Source organism: Ursus maritimus, unplaced genomic scaffold (assembly GCF_017311325.1).
Source record: "Ursus maritimus isolate PB19 unplaced genomic scaffold, ASM1731132v1 scaffold_9, whole genome shotgun sequence".
Taxonomy (NCBI): Eukaryota; Metazoa; Chordata; class Mammalia; order Carnivora; family Ursidae; genus Ursus; species Ursus maritimus.
In genome coordinates this window covers 24,064,184-24,081,208 of record NW_024427107.1, presented here as the reverse complement: position 1 = coordinate 24,081,208, position 17,025 = coordinate 24,064,184, and positions in this window count along the sequence as shown.

The following is a 17,025-nucleotide window of genomic DNA, read 5'->3' as shown; positions in this document are numbered from 1 at the left end:
TGTAGTTACTTTATTAGAGTTCAAGAAATGTCCTTCTTATGCCCACGTATGATTAGAGAGTTATGCTAAAAATTGATGAGTATAGGACACTTCCCAAACTCCAGTGGGGAGAAAAAAATTCATGGGAATTATATATTTTTTTAATGTTTTTTTATTATATTATGCTAGTCACCATACAGTACATCCCTTGTTTCTGATGGAAAGTTCAATGATTCATTAGTTGCGTATAACACCCAGTGCACCATGCAATACGTGCCCTCCTTACTACCCATCACCAGTCTATCCCATTCCCCCACCCCCTCCCCTCTGAAGCCCTCAGTTTGTTTCTCAGAGTCCATAGTCTCTCATGCTTCATTCCCTCTTCTGATTACCTCCCCTTTCTTTATCCCTTTCTTCTCTTACCAATCTTCCTAGTTCTTATGTTCCATAGATGAGAGAAATCATATGAAAATTGTCTTTCTCTGCTTGACTTATTTCACTTAGCATTATCTCCTCCAGTGCCATCCATGTTGCAGCAAATGTTGATAACTCGTTCTTTCTGACAGCTGAGTAATATTCCATTGTATATATGGACCACAACTTCTTAATCCAGTCATCTGTTGAAGGGCATCTCGGTTCCTTCCACAATATGGGAATTTTATTTCTTAAGAGCTTGACAGACACCAACAATGATATATGTATCTTTCACAGATGCCTTAAACGTTGAAAGCATATATTCTTTACCAATAACTTCTTTTTTTTTTTTTTAAGATTTTTATTTACTTCAAAGAGAGAGAGAACACAAGCGTGGGAAATAGGCCAAGGGAGAGGGAGAAGTGGACTCCCTGCTGAGCAGGGCGCCCGACAACGCAGGGCTCCATCCCAGGATCCTGGGATCATAACCTGAGCTGAAGGCAGACACTCAACTGACCGAGCTACGTAGGCACCCTTTCTTTTTATGTTTTTAATGATCACTAGTATTTCTTTTTCAATGGACTGTTTCTGTCCTTTACAAATACTTCTACTGGCTTAGTAGGTACTTTTTATATATAAGAGGAGATTAGCCTTTGTAAAAAGATTTGCAAGATATTTCAGGTTGTAATTTGTCTTTTGACTTTTTTATGGTACGTTCTGTTATATGCGGATATGGCAGAAGATATTCTATGCAGAATAAATTAATCATTTATTTTATGGTTTCATAGTTAACTAGGAAGGCTTTCCTCTCTCCAAGGTTTTTTTTCTATTTCAATTTTTATTTTTTTTATTGTAATAATATTTTTTTATTATATTATGTTAGTCAGCATACAGTACATCCTTGGTTTTTGATGTAAAGTTCGATGATTCATTAGTTGTGTATAACACCCAGTGCACCATTCAATACATGCCCTCCTTACTATCCATATACTTCCTTTTTTTTATTCAAATTTTTTTTCATTTTTTTAAATATTTTTTTATTATGTTATGTTAGTCACCATATAGTACATCCCTGGTTTTTGATGTAAAGTTTGATGATTCATTAGTTGCGTATAACACCCAGTGTACCATGCAATACGTGCCCTCCCCACCACCCATCACCAGCCTATCCCATTCTCCCACCCCCCTCCCTTCTGAAGCCCTCAGTTTGTTTCTCAGAGTCCATAGTCTCTCGTGCTTCATTCCCCTTTTGATTACCCCCCCTTTCTTTATCCCTTTCTTCTCCTACTGATCTTCCTAGTTCTTATGTTCCATAGATGAGAGAAACCATATGATAATTGTCTTTCTCTGCTTGACTTATTTCACTTTGCATTATCTCCTCCAGTGCCGTCCATGTTGCAGCAAATGTTGAGAACTCGTTCTTTTTGATAGCTGAGTAATATTCCATTGTATATATGGACCACATCTTCTTAATCCAGTCATCTGTTGAAGGGCATCTCGGCTCCTTCCACGATTTAGCTATTGTGGACAAAGTGCTATGAACATTGGAGTCATATGGCCTCCTCTCTTCACTACATCTATCTCTTTGGGTAAATACCCAGTAGTCAATGGCTGGGTCATAGGGTAGCTCAATTTTTAACTTTTTAAGGGACCTCCACACTGTTTTCCAGAGTGGCTGTACCAACTTGCATTCCCACCAATGTAAGAGGGATCCCCTTTCTCCACATCCTCTTCAACAATTGTTGTTTCTTGCCTTGTCAATTTTTGCCAATTTAACTGGCATAAGGTGGTATCTCAGTGTGGTTTTGATTTGAATTTCCCTGATGGCTAATGATTTTTACGCCATGTGTTCAGCCAGTATTGTCTTCATTGGAAAAGTGTCTGTTCATTTCTTCTGCCCATTTTATGATTTGTTTATTTGTTTCTCGTGTATTGAGTTTGAGAAGTTCTTTATAGATCTTGGATACCAGTCTTTTAACAGTATCATTTGAAATATCTTCTCCCATTCCGGGCTGCCTCGTTTTTTTAGTGTTTCCTTGGTGTGCAGAAGATTTTGATCTTGATGAAATCCCACAAGTTCATTTTTTCTTTTTGTTTCTCTTGCCTTTGGAGATGTGTCATGAAAAGGTTGTGTGCAAATGTCACAGAGGTTGCTGCCTATGTTGTCCTCCAGGATTTTGATGGATTCTGTCTCACATCGAAGTCTTTCATTCATTTGGAGTTTATTCTTTGTGTATGGTGTGAGAGTGGTCAAGTTTCATTCTTTTGATGTAGCTTGTCCAATTTTCCCAGCACCATTTATTGAAGAGACTGTCTTTTTTCCACCAGATGTTTTTTCCTGCTTTGTCAAAAATTAGTTGCCCAAAGAGCCGAGGGTCCATTTCTGGGTTCTCTGTTTTGTTCCATTGGTCTATGTGTCTGTTTTTGTGCCAGTATCATGCTGTCTTTGTGATCACAGCTTTGTAGGATAGCTTGAAATCTGGCAATGTGATGCCCCCAGCTTTGTTTTTCCTTTTTCAACAATTCCTTGGTACATCAGGGCCTTTTCTCAGGTTCCACAAATTTAAGGGCTGTTGTTCCAGTTCTTTGAAAATTGTCCCTTGTATTTTGATCAGGATGGCATTGAAAGTGTGGATTGCTCTGGGTAGCATGGACATTTTAACTATGTTAATTCTTCCGATCCATGAGCATGGAATATTTTTCCATCTTTTTGTGTCTTCTTCAATGTCTTTCAAGAGTGATTTGTAGTTTCTAGAATATAGATTCTTTACATCACTGGTTAAGTTAATTCTGAGATAATGTATGACTTTTGGTGCTATTGTAAATAGGATGGATTCCCTAATTTCTCTTTCTTTAGTCTCATTGTTCGTTTATAGGAATGCAACTGATTTCTGAGCATTGATTTTGTATCCTGCCACATTACTGAATTGCTCTATAACTTCTAGTAGTTTGGGGGAGGATTCTTTTGGGTTTTCCATATAGAGTATCATGTCATCTGTGAAGAGAGACAGTTTGACTTTTTCTTTGGCAATTTGGATACCTCTTATCCCTTATTGTTGTCTGATTGCTGTTGCAAGGACTTCTAGTCCTATGTTGAATAATAATGGCGAGAGTGGGCATCCTTGTCGTGTTCCTGATCTTAAGGGAAAGGCTTCCAGCTTTTCCCCATTGAGAATGATATTAGCTGTAGGCTTTTCATAGATGGTTTTTATGATATTGAGGAATGTACCCTCTATCCCTACACTCTGAAGTGTTTTAATCAGGAAAGGATGCTGTATTTTGTCAAATGCTTTTTCTATTGAAAGTCATTCTAACAGATATGAGGTGACATCTCATTGTGGATTTTACTTGCATTTTCCTGATGATTAATGATGTTGAGCACCTTTTTATGTACCCGTTGGTTGTTGTATGTCTTTTTTGCAAAAATGTTCAGATCTTTTGTCCCATTTTAAATGGATTCTTTTACTATAGAATCATATGAATTACTTATATATTTTAGATATAAACTCCTTGAGACATATGCTGTACAAATATGTTCTATTCTGTAGGTTGTCTTTCATTTTGATGATGTTTCCTTTGCAATGCATAAGCTTTTTAGTTTTCTGTAGTCCCCTATTTTGATTTTTACTTTTTATGCTTGTGCTTTTGAAGCTGTATCTACAAAATTATTGCCAAGACTAATGTTAAGGTTATTCCTTGTTTCCTTCCTCAGAGGTTGATGTTTTTAGGAATTACTCTTAAGTCTTTAGTCTATTTCCGGCTAATTTTTTGTGAGAGATGAAAGATAAGTGTCCAACTTTGTTCTTTTCCACACAAATATCCAGTTTTCCCAGCACCATTAATTGAGAACATGTATCTATTCCCCATTCTGTATTCCCTTATGAAATATTAGTTGAACATATTTGCATAGGTTTGTTTTCAGGCTTTTGATTCTGTTCTGTTGGTTTTTATGTCTATTTTTTTGCCAAACTGTTCTGATTACTCTAGCTTTGTAATACAGTTTGAAAACAAGAAGCACGATGCCTCCAGCTTTTTTCTTTCTTTTTTTTTTTTTTCCTCAAGATTGTTTTAGCTATTCAGGGTCTTTAATGGTTCCATATGAATTTTAGGATTGTTTTCTCTACTTTTGTAAAAAATGTCATTGGAATTTTGAAAAACATTGCACTGAGTCTATAGTTGGCTTTGAGTAGTATGGACATTTTCATAATACTAATTCTTCCAATCTATAAACACAGGATATGTTTTCATTTATTTGTGTCTCTTTCAATCTCTTTCATCAATGTCTTATTATTTTCAGTGTAGATATCTTTCACATCCTTGGTCAAATTCATTCCTAAGTATTTTTTATTGTTTTTGATGCTGTTTAAACTGGATTTATGTATTTTTCAGATAATTCATTGTTAGTGTATAAAATATAGCTAATTTTTTGTATGTCAACTTATAATGTGTAACTTTATTGAGTTTGTTTATTCTAACAGGTTTTTGTTGTTTGTTGTTTTGTTTTTGGTAGAGTCTTCAGAGATTTCTATACATAAGGTCATGTCATCTACAGAGACCATTTTATTTCTTTTCCCTTTGGATGTCTTTTATTTCTTTTTCTTGCCTGATTTCTCTGGCTGGGACTTCAAGTACTATGTTGAATAGGTGTGTTAAGTGTGGACGCTCTTGTCTTGTTCCTGATCTTAGAGGAAAAGTTTTCAACCTTTACCATTAAGTATTATAATAGTTGTGGTTTTGTTATATATGACCTTCATTGTATTGAGGTACATTTCTTCTGTATTCGATTTGTTGAGAGTTTTTATCATAAAAGAATGTTGAATTTTGTTAGTGTTTTTTCTGCATCTATTGAGATGATCACATAATTTTTACCTTTTATTAATGTGATTTGTTTATTGATTGACATATGTTAAAACATCGTTTCATCCCAGGAGTGAATCCCACTTGACCATGGTGTATGATCATTTAATATGCTGTTGAATTCAATTTGCTAGTATTGAGATTTCTTGTATTTATATTCATCAGGCATATTGGCTTATAGTTCTCTTGTAGTGTCCTTATTTGCTTTGGTATCAGGATAATGGTGTCCTCATAAAATGAATTTGGGAATGTTTCCTGCCTTTCAATGTTTTGGAAAAGCTTGAGAAAAATTGGTGTTAATTCCTCTTTAAATTTTTGGTAGAATTCACCAATGAAACTATCCAGTCCTGGGCTTTTCTTTAGTGGGAGGTTTTTGATTATTGATTCAATCTCCTTACTCATTGATCTGTCCAGATTTTCTATTTATTCTTTTTTTAGTCTTGGTAAGTTGTATGTTTTGAGAAATTAATCCATTTCTTTTGGGCTGTCCAGTTTGTTGGCATATAATTTTTCATACTTTTATGACTGTATTTTGTGGAATCCATTGTGATGTCTCCTCTTTCATTTAGAATTTTATTTGTCCTTTTTTGGGAGGGTAGTCTAAATGTTTGTCAGTTTATCTTTTCAAGGAACTAACTCTTAATTTTATTAATCTTTTGTATTGTTTTCCTGTATTCCATTTATTTCTATGGTATATTATTCCCCACGATCTGCCAACTTTGGGCTTAGTTTGTTTTTCTCTTCTAGATCCTTGAGGTCTGATGTAAAATTGTTTGAGATCTTAGTATTCTTTTTTTATGTTTGTGTTTATAGCTATAAACTTCCCTCTTAGAATTGCTTTTGCTGCAACCCATAAGTTTTGGTATATTGTGTTTCCATTTTTGTTTATCTCAAGAAATTTTTTATTTGATTTCTTCCCTGATCCATTTGTTGTTCAGAAGTGTTATTTAATTTCTATGTATTTGTGGATTTCCAGCTTTCCTCCTTTTATTGATTTCTAGTTTTATACCATTCTGGTTGAAAAAAACACTTGATAGAATTTCTATCTTCTTGAATTCATTGAGACATTTTTGTGGCCTAACATATGATCTATCCTAGAATATGTTCTGTGTGCTTGTGAGAAGAATTTGCAGGTTTCTGCTGCTGGATAGAACATTCTGTACATGTCTGTTATATGCATTTGGTCTATATTGTTGATCAAATTCATTGGTTTTCTCTCTGGATGATCTATCATTGTTGGTAGTAACATATTAAAGTCTTTGACTATTATTGTATTGCTGTTAATTAGTGTTTATTAGTATTTGCTTTATATATTTAGGTGCTCTGATGTTGGATGCATAATAACCTAAAATTGTTACATCTTCCTGATACATTGACCCCCTTTATTATTATATAATTGCCTTCTTTGTCATTGACCATTTTTAGCTTAGAGTCTGTTTTGTCTGGTTTTTTTTTTTACTTTTTTGCAGATCCTTTGTTCCTTGCTTCCTGTCTTACTTATTTTAAGCTGTAACAATTTCAATAGCATACAGAAACTTTGTACTTTCACTTCCTCTTATTTTAGGTTATTCATGTTACAATTTCCATTTTTTAATATGGTGTATCTAATAACAAATTATTATAGTTATCTTTAATACATTTGTTTTTTAAGTTTAATTTAAGTTGTGATTCATGCATCACCACTATGATATTAGAGAATCTGGCTTTTACTACATATTTACCTTTACTAGTGAGTTTTACATGTTTATATGTTTTTATAATATTAATTGGTATTATTTTTAGTTTGAAGAACACCCTTTCATATTTCTTGTAAGGTGGTTCTAGTGGTGACAAATTCTCTTAGCTTTTGTTTGGGAAAGTCTTTACCTCTCCTTCATTTCTGAAGGACAGGTTTCCTAGATGTAGTCCTTAAGTGACAGTTTTTTCTTTTAATATTTTGAATATGTCATTCTACTTTCTCCTGGTCTGTGAAGATACTTTTGATAGTCTTATGGAGTCTCCTGTGTATGTAATGAGTCACTTTCATCTTACTTCTTAAAAACTTTCTTTTTATCTTTGACTTTTAATAATTTAATTATAATGTGTCTCTTTGTGGCCCTTCTTGGGTTCAACCTGTTTGGGATCTTTTGGGCTGATGAATCTGGATGTCTGTTTCTCTACTCAGGTTTCAGCCATTATTGCTTTAAATAGACTTTCTGTCCTTTTCACTTGTCTGGTTTCCCATAATGTGTACATGGTTTCCATTTATTGTATTCCATAAATCCTATAATCTTTTTCATTCTTTTTTTCTTTTTGTACCTTTGACTAGATAATTTCAATGATCTACAAATTCAGTGACTTTTCTCCTGCTTCATTGGACCTGCTATTTAATTTCTCTGTTGATTTCTGCAGTATAGTCATTGGATTCTTCAGCTCTAAGATTTGTCTAGTTTTTTTTATTGATGGTTTTTATTTTGTTGTTGAACTTATTTTGTTTATTTATTATTTTCCTAATTTCATTTAGTTGTGTATTTTTGTAGTTTACTGAACTTATTTAAGATTATATTCTGAATTCAGATAGTTCATAGATCTCCATTTCTTTAGGGTCAGTTATCAGAGTTTTATTAGTTTCCTTTGGTTGTATAATGTTTACCTGATTTTTCATGATCCCTGATCCTTGCATTGGTATCTGTGCACTTGAATAAGCAATCTCCTCTTCCTGGCTTTACAGGTTTGCTATAACAGAAAAAGACCTTCACCAGTCAGCTCAGCATGCAATACTGGATGAATCAGCTGGAAGCATCCACAGGTAGGTGTGGTTTCATATTGGGGTCTCTAGTTAAGCAAGGCCATTGCCGATGTTCTAAGGTGGGAGGTGGTGCTGCTGGCTGAGCTCCATGTTCAAGTGGAGCCACTAGGTGACCTGTATGACCAGGCAGGGCTGCTGGTTCTGCTTTACTAGCTAGGCTCTACATTCACATGTGGTTGGGCAAAGTTTCAGGCTATGTTCCCTGGCAGGGCAGTGCTACCGGTTGGACTCTGCAATTGGGCAGGGCTGTGAGCTGGACTCCACAATTGCTCCTGGCTGGGTGAGGCCTGAGGTTATGCTACCTATCTGCTTGATGCTGTTGGCTGGACTCTGTGTTCATGCAGGGCCACAAGCAGGGCTCCATGATCAGACGGGGCCTCAGGCCATGCTCTGTGAACAGGTGGGGCCAGAGACTGTGACCCAAAGTTGGACAGTGCTACAGCTGTCCTGTGATGAGTTAGCAGTTGCTAAGCTCTGTTGTAAGGCAAAGTCACTTGCCAGGCTCTCTGTGCATATAGGTTTTCCAGCGTTGGATGGTGCTAGAGACTAAGCTCCTCAGTAGGGTCACAATCCAGACTCTAGTCAGGTAGGGCCGCAAGCTATGCTCTGTGATTAGGAAGGATCACTACGTGGGCTTTTTGTCTGGGTGAGTCCACAGCAATTGAGCAAGGCCATATGTTGGTCTCCATTGCTGAGTAGGGCTATAGCCTGGTCTCCACAGCTGGGCAATATCATAGGCTGGGCTCTGAGGCTGCCCAGGGTCACTGTTTAGGATCCCTCATTTTGCAGGGCTAGAGGCTCAACAGTTAGAAAGCGCTGCTGACTTGGCTCCCTGCCCAAGCAGGGCTATAGGATGGGCACCACAGCTACCCAGGTTCTCTAGCCAGGCTTTCTGTTCAGGCAGACTTGTAGACGATACTTCACAGTTGAGCAGGGCTGCTAATTTATTTCCATGCCCAAAATGTCGAATGGGCTCTACAGTTGGTATAGCCAGTTGACTGGGGATCTAAATCAAGCAGAACTTCCCAACAAGCTCCCTGGCCAGATGGGGCCACCAGTTCAACTCTGCAGTTGGGCGGAGCTGCTGGCTGGGATCTCTGTTTGGGTGCCACTGCAAGCAGGAGTGTGGTCCACTAAGATAGAGTGGTGGGTGCAATAACCTCTACTCTTCTTCCATCTCTATCTGATTCCCAGTGGTTAATCCTTGCAGGCTCCCCCTATGGTCCCTGTGAAGCAAAACCTGAATGGGCCTCCAAGGATGTGTCCTACAATGTCCTATAAAGCATATCTACTTTCAGCTCTCTTTTCCCACTGGAAAAACCATAGGCCTAGCAGAGCCCTCTCAGTGCTGTGCCATGCCAACCTGAGAGAGGGGCAATGTGGTCAAAGTCAAACTACTCCTCTTACCCTTGTAATGAGGTCTTTATCAGTCTTTTTGTTCCTGGGGAGGGGGGGGGGTTAAGCCTTATCCTCAAGTTCTGGGATTTTCACAGTGGTGTCTTATCTAGGGTTAATTTCTAGTTTGCCTTCTTGTAAGGGGTACTGAAGTCAGAAATGACCTATGTCTCCATCTTGATGATATCACCTCTCTACAGTATTCTTTTTAAATATATATCTCACTTAATAATCATAACAACTCTATAAGATAGGTCTATTATTGTCCCCATTTTACAGAACCAAAATGGAGGCTTGGAGAAAAGAAAGAAGTTATGAATGGTTACAAAGCTAGTTGGTGAAATAGAATAATTTAAGCCAGGTGCATCTGATTCCAAAGCCCATTAGAGTTCCTAATATGACTGTTTGTGGTCTTAGGAATACAATTAATAATAAGAAGCATTAGGGAGTGCAATAAAGGATAAATTCTGTACCTAAACGTTAATATTTATTGACTGTTGATTTAGGTAATATTAGAAACTAACATTAAAAAGAGTAAAATACATCAATATCCAAACAGGGAACTTAATGTCTTAGCTGAGAAGAGAGACATCTTATGGTTATCATCTTTCAGGTAATAATTTTATGCATGGTCAAATCCATTACAAACTTCACAACAGCCTGAACTGAGTAGTGAAGCCATTTATAAGTCTTGACAATGGTTAGCCCTAAAAGCATATTGCATTCCTTTCTCTGGTTCTTTGAGGATCTTTTAATCTTTTTGGGTGAAAACTGAATCATCAAAAGTAGAAATTCAATGTCATCTATTTACTATTTATGGAGTGTATTATGCAAAGCACTGAAGATAAAATATAATTAAAATGAGATCATGAGTATGCAAATTTTGCGGTGCAGGAAGAGAGATAGAAGAGTAAAAGAAACATTTGCCTTGTGTGTGATGAGTGTGCAAGATACAGCAGGGACAAGAAAATAGACTGATCACCTATGAGTGTGTTGTAAAACGTGGCAGTAAGCCACGTGGAACACATCACTGTATTTTTATTTCTGTTCTTTCTCTCATTAAAAAAAGGAATAATAATGACTCTATAGATTATTGACTTAAAAGATACCTATCATCTTACACAAAACAGTTTCCTCCAGGAAATTATTTCTGTCCAGTTAGTCCTGTGGCAAGAGTGAGATTAGTCTGTGCCATGTAACTGTGTCCCATGGGATGACAGAAGCCTACCTGAGCATTGCTAACATAGATATCCCCTTCAATACAATTCCCTAAAGTGAAGCTATGTAAAGTGAGAATTATCCCCCTGAGTTTAGTATCTCAACTTCTCTTCCCCACACAGGACCAGTAGCCATCTCCTACTGACCACTCTTGACCAGTTTTCCTAAATCATCACTGTTACCGTGTTTTCTCATTCCTGTGCACTGAATGCCACAATTTCTATTGTCCAAAAAGAGTCTATGCTTCCCCATCAAATAGCATACCTCATCCCATAAACCATTCTCCCCACTACATTCAAGTCACTTTCCTTAGTGGAGCACAAAATTATCATGCATATTCCCACCCCTATGACTCCTCACTTGGAATGTCAGCCCTCCTTCTCTGTCTATCTAGCCTTCAGGTTCTTCCCATGGAAAACCTTTCCTAATGACTTCAACCCTCTCACTGTTCCTCAAGAATATAACATTTTGGGCTCCATCAGAAAATTAAATGTTTGATTGTATCAAATCTTGTATTTCTTTTTAATAATTTCCTGCATACATGTCCAAATGACATCTCTACAATAGCAAGAACTGTCCCCTATATGATGGGTGCTCACCTAATGTCTCATCCAAAATGAAAGCAAAAGGAGGATATTAGTAATAGTTCTTGGATTTCAGACACAAGCAAGGGGTGTCCCTGGCAAACCTAGACTAATTGTCACCCTGTTATTTGTATCTGTCACAATCTCTAGTGTGGAACTCAGGTGGTCAATAATTACTTGATTAAATTGCTGCACTGCCCTCCAAAGGACGAAGAGAATTTTATTTAGAAATCTTTGGAATTCTTTTTTTGGTTGCAGAGTTGTATCACAAAGATTTCTTTTTTTGTATCACTAAAAAACAGTAAGAAAGAGATGGGTACTACTTTAAGCTGTGGAAGCCAAAAGAAAGAAATTACAAAGGACATTGCATATTAGAGTTCAACTTTATTTAGTAGATAGTAGAGTAACATTGATGACTTATAAGTACTGTGGTAATTTGGTCAGCTTATGTATGAATGGGTGTGTTTACAATGGTAAGGAACCTGAGATCATGACCTGAGCCAAAGGCAGACGCTTAACCGACTGAGCTACCCAGGCACCACTGAATACGTTATTTTTAACAATTCCATATTGACCTCAATTTTCTCTTCCCTCCAACAAATAAGGGACAACATAGATATGCTGGAGCATTTATGAGCAGAGTCATGTATTCCTCATAATATTAGTTCTTAAGTCACTTCACCCTATTGAGGTCTACAGCCACTGTGAAGCAAAAAAAGCCTACTGTCCTTTAATATGGACCCAGGACAAACAACTCCTCAGCAGCAGGAGAACTCACTGCATTTTAAGAACCTGACTCTGATTCAGCAAAAGAGAAGAATTAGCTTGCCAACTTCTCCTAGGTGGAAGTTGTTCATCCAATATGACTGGAGTTAAGCATGACCCTTGTAAGCTGATAAAATATATAATGAATATTTATAATATCATTTTAGAAGTTCTAGGAAGATCCTCCTGTCCAAAAATAATCTCTGTTCCCTGCTCAGTAATGCCTCTCAGGGTATGTTTCTTACAATATACCTAAAGTCATTGTTTTAAATGTATATAACTCTATAAAAGATAAGTTCAAAAATGCATGCCAACACATTGATGGCTTATACAATACTCTTTCTAAAGAGCAGGCTTTAGTAAGGAGGAAAAAGAAATGCCAAGCTATCTAAAGTGTACCCATGTTTCAATATTCAGCTCTAAGTCTAGATTCTGTGTAAAGCCTCTGAAAAACTACAGTTCAAATGTCTATTCTTATCACTTACTTCCTGCTGTTATTGTGTGTTAATCTTATCTCCCCTGTAAGAATGGAGGGTGCAAGAAAGACAGTGGCTGTGGTGAAAATCAGATCATTTCACATCAAAGTTCTGTTAGGAGTTGGCCCTGCCCAGGGGCACAGAACCAAACACTTCATTCTGTCCCATGAATGCATCTCTCATTTAGTATGAGGAAAAGGAGGCCACCATATGCATGTGTTGCAGAGAAAGAAATCTTGAGACAGTGCTTCCAGATGAGCAACTTCAAAAGGAGAAAGCAAAAGAAGGAAAAATCATCCCAGGCTGTATTTTTGCATGTATACATATTAAAGAAATATTCATTGAAATGATCTTTCTTTTCATTTTTCAGCCACGCCACATAACTCATTTTCTCACACAACTAGTTGATGTCCTGTGCCCCGCCCCCCACACACACAGAATCTGGAATACAATGTGAAAACTAAGCAAATGAAACAAATCCCCAGTGACTTCTCAAGAACAGAGGAGGAAATAGGGAAGAAATGCCTCTGGAAAGTCTGCTGGATTACTACTTATAGATAATTTGCTAATATATTCATGAAGGCCAAATATCAAGCCATTCCTTATCAGGTGGGCCCTGCCATTTTTTCCTATAAGAATCTTGGACTTGTACAAGTTTGATGCTGATGCTGAGAACCACATAAAAATATAAACAACACAAGTAGTACCAATATTAAGTAACTTGATCCTGAGAAAAATATTTACTCCCAGTAAACCTCAGTTTAGTTTGAGAAACACTTGGGAAATGTAATTTAAAAATCCTCCGCCTTTCATTCCTGTCCTCCTCCTTTATTCCCCTCTCACCTCATAATACTGAAAATATAGTCTCCATTACACAAAATTCCTTTTCTAGACTCCCCTGATAAAGAACAGCTTCCCATGTTTAAATCCTCATTGTTTTATTCCTTTTTCTAGTCTGTGTGAAACAAATGATGGCAAGTTATGTAATCAGTTTCCATCACCAAACATAACAAACAAAAGGTTGGGTATTTTCCCAGCAGTTCTCAAGCTTTCTTTTTCCTCTTCTCCTATTGTGTACTCATGTTTTGTATTATCAATAGGAAAATTATTTAAAAGAAGAAAAGCTTATTTAATAGTACACTGAGAAGCCAATTCCTAGTTTTTGCTTCCAGAATAATGAGCAAATCTGAACTATGGCCTAAATCCAGTCACACAAAAACAAAGCCACAGGGGTGAATAATTTATCAGAAAGGGAGGTGTTATTGCCCAAAATTAATGCTTGTGTGGAGAACAGCAACACACACAAAAAACAATCTGATAAGACAAATTTATTAAACTGATGGAGGTGAATAATCATAATTTTAGTTAAAAGAAGAAAAATATTAAAGCATGATCTTCGGGGCACCTGGGTGGCTCAGTTGGTTGTGTCCAACTCTTGGTTTTGGCTCAGATCATAATCTTAGGGTCCTGGGATCAAGCCCCCATGTTGTGCTTTGCACTCAGTGTGGAGTCTGCTACAGATTCTCTCTTTCCCTCTCCCCTTGCCCCCCCATACCCGTGGATTCTCTCTCTCTCAGATAAAATAAAATAAAAATAATAAAAGCATGATCTTCACCAGAAAAGACTGACATAGTCAAAGAGTAGGTTTTTAGAACTAGAATACCAGAAATGATATATCAAATGATCTGTACAAGGAATAACATTTTAGAAGTGCCAACACTACTGCTCTTCCTAGTGCCATCCTGGAGGGGAAGTAGAAGTAGGGCTCACTTGTTTTAGAACCACCCTTGACTAAGGAAAATGTCCTGAGAACAGAAAACATTTCCTCTACTTCTGCTTTATTTCCACTAACACACCAACATACTGGGTGTCCCAAGAGAAGGGCAGCTAGTCAGTGGCAGACCTAAAATGCAAACCAGGTATTCTGACTCCAGAATTCACCAGTCTGGTAAGCTCTCAGTGTCTCAGTTTCTTCAACTGTTAAATGAAAAGATAATGATAATCCATCAGCCCCCTAAATGGATTATTAAAAGAATTAAATTATTTAAAATACAGAAAGCACTTATAATGGTGTCAAGCACATTATAAGCACTCAGTCTCTTCCCAGGACAAAGTCGGGGGAAAAATGGTTTATTACAATCAAGGAACCCAATCTTAGATTCTCAGGGAGTTATACTGGATCCAGGATGAATTACTTTACATGAATGGCTTCAAACAAATGTAGGGCAAAAGTTCTGTCCTGCCAACTTCCACCATAGTACCCAAATCTATTCCACTGTGAAGAAGGACCACAGGCATCAGAAAGACACACAGTGTAATCCCCTAGTACAGGATCATTTTTAAACTTCTAAGACTCAACCTCTAAAAATGTGACTCAGTTAAGTGATTTCTAATTTGACCAATCTGTAAACACACTCTGATACTTAAGAATAGAAGAAGAGAGTGGGGGAAGTATGAGCATCTGGTGAGCAATACACTCCTTACGACCAATAATGAGTTTAACAATGACACATAAAGAAAGCAAGAAATCATAGTCTTTCGTTCCTCGCTCTTATTTTCCACATCCAACTGATAATTTTTCTCTGCCTGCATTAGTACTATTCTAGTTCTGACCTTTAGCATCCATTTCCTGAATTTGTGACTAGTCTTCCTAGAAACAATCTCTAATCTTCATTCTAAGTACAGTGACCACACTGTTAATGTGGTTGCAAAAATGGCCATAGTACTTTGCAGCTCCTTCCATCAAGAGATGGAGTCTATTTCTCTACTCTGGGATAGCCATGTGAATCTAGAATAGTTAACGGCTCTGACCAATAGAAAGCAGCAAAGATGACACGTGTGTAAGGACCAAGCCTAGGCCTCAAGAGGCTAGCCTGCACATAATGAAGGATACACAACCCGGTCATCCTGGATGCTTCACCTGCCTCTCAATCTATGAGCCGGCTGCAGACATATGGGAGAACCTAGCAGGATCAGCTGAACTGGCGCAGGGATGAAGAATCCACTAACCCACAGAATGGAGAACTAAATAAATAGTGGTTGTTTTAAGCCACTAGTTTTTGAGGTAGTTTGCTATGCAGCAAAAGGGAACAGATAGAGATTCCATTTAATTCTTTAAAATTTGCAGGTAAGAATATCAATTAACATGGAAGCAACATCCATAAAGGAGAAATTATAAAGGATACAAAAGCAAATAGAAATGCTTAAAAAAAGAGGAGATTTGAACTTCCCTTTCTCAGTTCATGAAAGCTGAGTGGGGAAAAAAAAATAAAGATATAAAATATTCAAATAATTATGAGGTAGACTTGATTAATATTTATTGACCTCTCCATCTTAAAAATAGAGAATATACCTTTTTTCAAATGGAATGAAAATAGAACTTAAAGACAAAATAAAATAATAGAAGGCTTTTCTACCTGGAAATGTTAAAACTCTTAAATACAATTTTTAGAAAGCAATAATAATGAAAACACTACAAATCAAGTTTATAAAATGCAGTTAAAACAGTGTTTAGAGGAAATTTTTGGCATTAAAATTTTAATCAATGAAAAAATTCTGACTCAAAAATTTAGAAAAAGAATATTAAACTAATGGAAAGCTGAAGGAAGAAATTAATAAAAGGATTTGCTCTGTTAAAAAACTGGCTTAAAAAAAGATTAACTGATTAATCTTTTAAATATCAATGAAATAAACCACTACCAAAGTTAATCAGGAAAAAAAGAACTGAAAATAGTTTTAAATAAAATTACAGAGGAAAAACACAAAACCATTAAAAACAGGAAATTAAAAGAATCATAAGAAACTTTGCTCAACACTAGGCAAACAAAATAGAAAACTTGGATGAAATGAATAATTTTCTAGGAAAACATAATTTACCACAACTGAAAAAAAAAAAAAAACCTAAACACAATAACATCTATAGAAGAAATGAGGACAAGAGCTACTCCTGAACTCTGCCAAACAAAGCTCAGATGATTCACAGAATTCTAAAAATGGTTGAAGACTAAATAATTCTAATGACATATAAACTGTTCCAGAGTATTCAAAAGGAAGACAATTTCAGTTTTTTAATGAAGCAAATATAGCATTGATACCAAAATCTGGAAGACACTAAAATACAGTAACAAGACACACATACATTGTAGATTAATTTTCCTTGTGAATATAATAAAATTACCTATGTAATACATTAGTACATTGAAAGAATGATCCATTAAGACAGGTGAGATCTAGCCCAATAACGCAAAATGGCTCAGAATTAGGGAATCTATTAATATAATTTACCTAATATAAGTCATCAAATTAAATATTATCTGAAGAGAAAAAGTAAACATCTCCTTTAATGTTGAAAAGATAAAATTCAAAACCATTCTTGATTTCAAATCATTAATAGTATCAGTATAGATGATAAATAGTCTTTCCCTAAAGCCAGCATTATATGCTTAACTGAGGAATTACCATTAGAGACAAGAGCAAAACAAAAAATGATCAGTATCTCTATTATTAACATTTTACTCCAATTAACAGTCAAGCAATTCAGAACAACATA